This window comes from Lathyrus oleraceus, chromosome 4, assembly GCF_024323335.1.
Source record: "Lathyrus oleraceus cultivar Zhongwan6 chromosome 4, CAAS_Psat_ZW6_1.0, whole genome shotgun sequence".
In the NCBI taxonomy this organism is placed as follows: domain Eukaryota; kingdom Viridiplantae; phylum Streptophyta; class Magnoliopsida; order Fabales; family Fabaceae; genus Lathyrus; species Lathyrus oleraceus.
This window is the reverse complement of record NC_066582.1, coordinates 252,910,028-252,914,931: the sequence shown is the minus strand read 5'-3', so window position 1 is coordinate 252,914,931 and position 4,904 is coordinate 252,910,028. Positions and strand designations below refer to the sequence as shown.

General features: G+C 35.5%; 1 long non-coding RNA gene across 1 annotated transcript; it reads left to right on the top strand.

Annotated features, from left to right (window-relative positions):
• Positions 1–3,583: 3,583 nt before the first annotated feature.
• On the top strand, positions 3,584–4,379 carry LOC127135411 (uncharacterized). Its single transcript, XR_007808544.1, has 3 exons — positions 3,584–3,721; positions 3,886–3,971; positions 4,093–4,379. It is a non-coding gene; the product is annotated as an uncharacterized LOC127135411 (long non-coding RNA).
• Positions 4,380–4,904: the final 525 nt, after the last annotated feature.

Here is a 4,904-nt window from a genome sequence, read left to right as displayed (position 1 = left end):
TCCATCAGTAGATAATGCCAAGCGAAGGTTTCTTGATTCTTCTCCAAATTCAGGATAATCATTATCAATTTTCAACCACTGTGGTGAATCTGCCGGATGTCGATACTTTCCATCTATAATTCTTTCATCTGCATGCCAGGTCAAGTGTCTTGAATCGGTTTCACTACGAAACATGCGTCTAAATCTCGGAATAACAGGAAAATACCACAAGACTTTTGCTGGAGACAACTTGTTCTTATATCGCGAGACACCGCATTTAGGACACTCATTTAACGATGCATACTCATTTCGAAACAAAACGCAATCGTTTGGACATGCATGTATCTTATCATAGCTCATGCCAATAGAGCACAACATCTTTTTGGTCTCATATGTTCGATTGGGAAGAACATTATCCTCAGGAAGCATATCTTTCAAAAGGGCTAATAACTCTGTGAAACTTTTATCCGACCACCCATTGCCCGCCTTTAAGTTGTACAACTTTAATACCGCAGACAATCTTGTGAATTTAGTGCAACCATCATACAAAGGTTTCTCTGCATCACTTACCAACCTCTCAAACATTTCGGGACAATCCTTAAGATCTCCTTCAAGTGCTTCTGCAATCTCTTCAACTCGATCACAATCGTATGTATCTGCGCCATTATAGTTTGAGGCATAGGTCGTACTATCCCCCGGTTCAACATTCTCGTTACTTTTCTCACCATGCAAATTCCAACATGTATAACTTCGATCAATTCCATGCCTCATTAGATGCGATGTCAACTGAACTGCGTCAACCCGTTTCCCATAACAACAACCCAAGCAAGGACATATCATTCTACTGGGGTCTTCGGCGTGCGCAATGGCAAACTTAACGAATTCTGATACCCCATTCTCGTACTCTCTCGACAATCGATTGGAAGACATCCATGTATTATCCATTACTAATTAGAATAAACAAAAAACAATTTCAGAAGAGTTCAAACACATTCGGACCTAGGTTTCTAATGATACTGGTATTGACACAAAATCATATGTTCATAGGTCGTATAACCCTAACTACTGGGTAATGTAGTCCCATTGCATGCGCTATCATGGTCACTAAAAACCAACCGTCAATTTCCTATTGCATGCGCTATCATGGTCGAAACAAACGTGGAAGGAGGAAACGCGCAGTAATAATGTAAAACAGAAATTGGGCAAAGCTAAAACAAAGCAATAACATAAAACAGAAATTGGGAAAAGCGTGTACCTTTGATTGGTAGAAGGAGGAAACGCGCAGTAATAATGTAGATCTAACAGAGGTGGAAGGAAAACGCCTTAGAACCCTAACGTGAAAAAGAACGAAAATAACAAAACGCGCAGTATGTTATAATTTTAATGTTTACTAAAGGGGACATTAGAGGGCGCTTGTGGAAAAAAAGCGCCCTCTAAAGGGGGCCTAAGAGGGCGCTTATGAAAGCGCTCTCTAAGGCTTTCCAGAAGCGCTTTATAAGCTGGAAATGCACATGGACTTATAACAGTGCTTTATTAAAAGCGCCCTCTAAGGGTAACCTTAGAGGGCGCTTTCTAAAAAGCGCCATGTATTGTTGTCCCTCTATCTCCTCCTTATTTTTTCGTTTCACCTTAGAGGGCGCTTGTGGAAACAAAGGCCCTCTAAAGGGGGCCTAAGAGGGCGCTTATGAAAGCGATCTCTAAGGCTTTCCAGAAGCGCTTTATAAGCTGGAAATGCACATGGACTTATAACAGCGCTTTATTAAAAGCGCCCTCTAAGGGTAACCTTAGAGGGCGCTTTCTAAAAAGCGCCATGTATTGTTGTCCCTCTATCTCCTCCTTATTTTTTCGCTTCACCTTAGAGGGCGCTTTGTTACAAAAGCGCCCTCTAAAGTGCGTTGTCTATTGCTCCTTATTTTTCGCTTCACTTTAGAGAGCGCTTTTGTAATAAAGCGCCCTCTAAGGTGCGCTGTCTATTCCAGTTTTTGGCGTAGTGTTTATTGGTAAGCCACATTTCGTCTTTCTCTTACGTAGAAGCTGAGGATGAGATTGGAACTACATTCCAAGCCTTATCTATTGCTGAGGAAAAGAGAGCTGGGGAACCTATGTCCTCATTCAAAGATGCGCAAAAGATTGTCGAAGATGGTAGTTCTGATCAGTGGGGCCAGATGGTAGAGGTCGCCAACAACAAGAGCAGAGCTGGTTTGGGATTCCAACGAGGTTCATATGTGGTTAGAGCTGAAGATGTGCAACCCAATTTCCGTAGCGGAGGGTTCATTCATGATAGTGAACAACACTTAGCTGCCGTGATCGAGGGTGATGAAGATGAAGACTGCACCAATTTTGTGACGCATGGAAAAGCTTGCAACAATTGGATTGCTGTTGATGTTCCCATTATTGTGCATCGATCTAAGTAATTGCTTTTATTTGTTTTTGAAAATCCTTCTCCTATGCCTAAGGGAGAAGTGAGCATTGTTAGGCATTTCAAATTTGATCATCAATAAAATTCAATTCTATTCATCCACATTTATGATGTTTTATTTTTACTTTTCGCTTTTTCTGGAAAATGGTAATCACAAAAAACATAAATCAATAAATAATAATTGTCCATCTGCATAATATTTTTACTTTAATTATATAAATATTTTTTTTATCAAAAGAAAATGAATAATTATTTAGAGTGAAAACAAAAAAATGGAAATTAAAAAATATTTGTAATTATGAAAAATAAAATTAAAATTAAAATTAAAATTATAGTTTTTTTAGAAAAAAAAAATCTAAAAATAAAATATTTTGTATTTCATAAAATAAAATTTTTTTTTTCTGAAAATAAATTTCTTTTATTCATTAAAAAATAATAATTTAATTTGAAATAAAAGAAATTATTGTTTTTTGAAATAGAAAAATTCTGAAAAAATATTTTCTTTGAAAAATAACAATTTCAGAATAATGAAGTAAAAATTTGGATTTAAAGTGCGAAGTATTTTCTCCATGACGTTCATCGACATTTGGAAAGGGAAACCTCCATCGACATTTGGAAAGGGAAACCTCCATTCGCCATTTTTTGAGGACCTTGAAGCTCTGATGTCACTTTGTTGGAAATAAACCTTTTTTGTATTTAGAGAAAGTGTGTGAGAATATTAGAGGCTTGAATAAAAACTTGATAGGTAGGAGAATTGTTTATGGAAGAGAGAACTTTGTATTTTTGCTTGATACAAAAGTGTAGAATTACATCTTTATTTCTAATACTCTAAGGAGAATTCTAAACACACTAATTCTAGAGAGTTCTCAACTCTAGACATTTAAAGAATATTTTAAAAAATATTACAATTCTAAGAAATATCTAGACACACCAAATATTATAAGATTTTTCTAAAAATATTACCCAAAATTAGTCGGCTCAAAAATCAAATGATAAGGTGAAGCCAATATTACACTGGGACTTTTGGTCCACGGCCTTTGACTTTCTATTAATTACTGTAAATCACCATACAATGCTCTAATGAAAATATTATTTGACACTTTCTAAATGTTTAATTACAGTTAACGGACTTTGGACTCTCAAAAGTTGGTCTCATCAACAGCACTGATGATTTGTCAGCACCCTCATCTTTCGCTAATGGCTTTTTAGGCAACGACAAACCAAAATCTCGACATGTTTCAAAAAGGGAAGAACGTCAACAACAATCAGTGGTTGGCACTCCAGATTATTTGGCACCCGAAATACTTCTGGGCATGGGACATGGTTTGCAGTTTACTGCTCTGATTAAATAGTACATGTTATCATAGACACGTGATTTCAGTTAGCCAGTTTATTTTTAAATGAATAAATAACTAGTTTTATTTAATTTTTTCTTTCAAATTCATTTTATTTTAAATACATTCTTATACATGCTTGTACTCATGTAGGTACAACTGCAGATTGGTGGTCGGTGGGTGTCATACTTTATGAGCTTCTCGTGGGTGTTCCACCTTTTAATGCAGAACATCCACAGGTTTTATTTTCATCATAATTACTATAAATGATTTCTTGGATCTAAAAGCGGTTACTGAATTTTTATTTTGTTGATCCATAAGAAATAATTTTTATTTAGGCTCATTGTTTTTTGCTTGCAGCAAATTTTTGATAACATAATTAACAGAGACATACAATGGCCAAAGTATCCTGAGGAGATCAGCTATGAGGCATATGCTTTGATGAATAAGTAAGCATTATCAAAGCTGATATGTATTTTATAGATCTCTAAAAGACATTATACAACTTAACTTCAAAAGTAATTAAATGCTAACTCTAGACACCAAAGTCATGGTAAAAATTGATATGAGAAGCCAGAGGGTTTGCTGAATATGTTGATAGGAGAGCATGCTGACTACTGGTATACATACTGAAAGATAAAGAGCATAGTAAATGTTGCGTAGATTAATTGTTTTTCAGTGTTTAGCATGAATACTGGAAAAAAATTGTTGATCTGCTCGTCTTTAAGGGTAAAGGTGTGCAAAATATATCATTGAAGCTGAACTATAAAATCAAGTATACAAGAAACTTAAGAAAGACTTTAGAGATTAATGAGTTGGATAAATATATGATATATGGGAAAACATTATGATGTCAATTGATCCATTTAGCTGATTATTTAGTGAGACTGGGTTTGATTGTTGTTATAGTATAGAATAGAAAAAAGAAATACGAGAATGTGTATGAGAAAAATAGATAGTTGTGAGTGAGAGCTTGCATGCATACTCACCAGCTTTGCATGACAATAGGCATGTGGATAGGATGGAATGGAAGGATAGGGTCATGTGAGAAGTCAAATGGATGATTTTGTATAATTTATCCACAACAATCTTACACACAATAAAGATGTGGTTAGCAGTGGCTTACAAAAGAAGCACTATTGTCAGAACAATATGAGAAAACACGCTGTTAT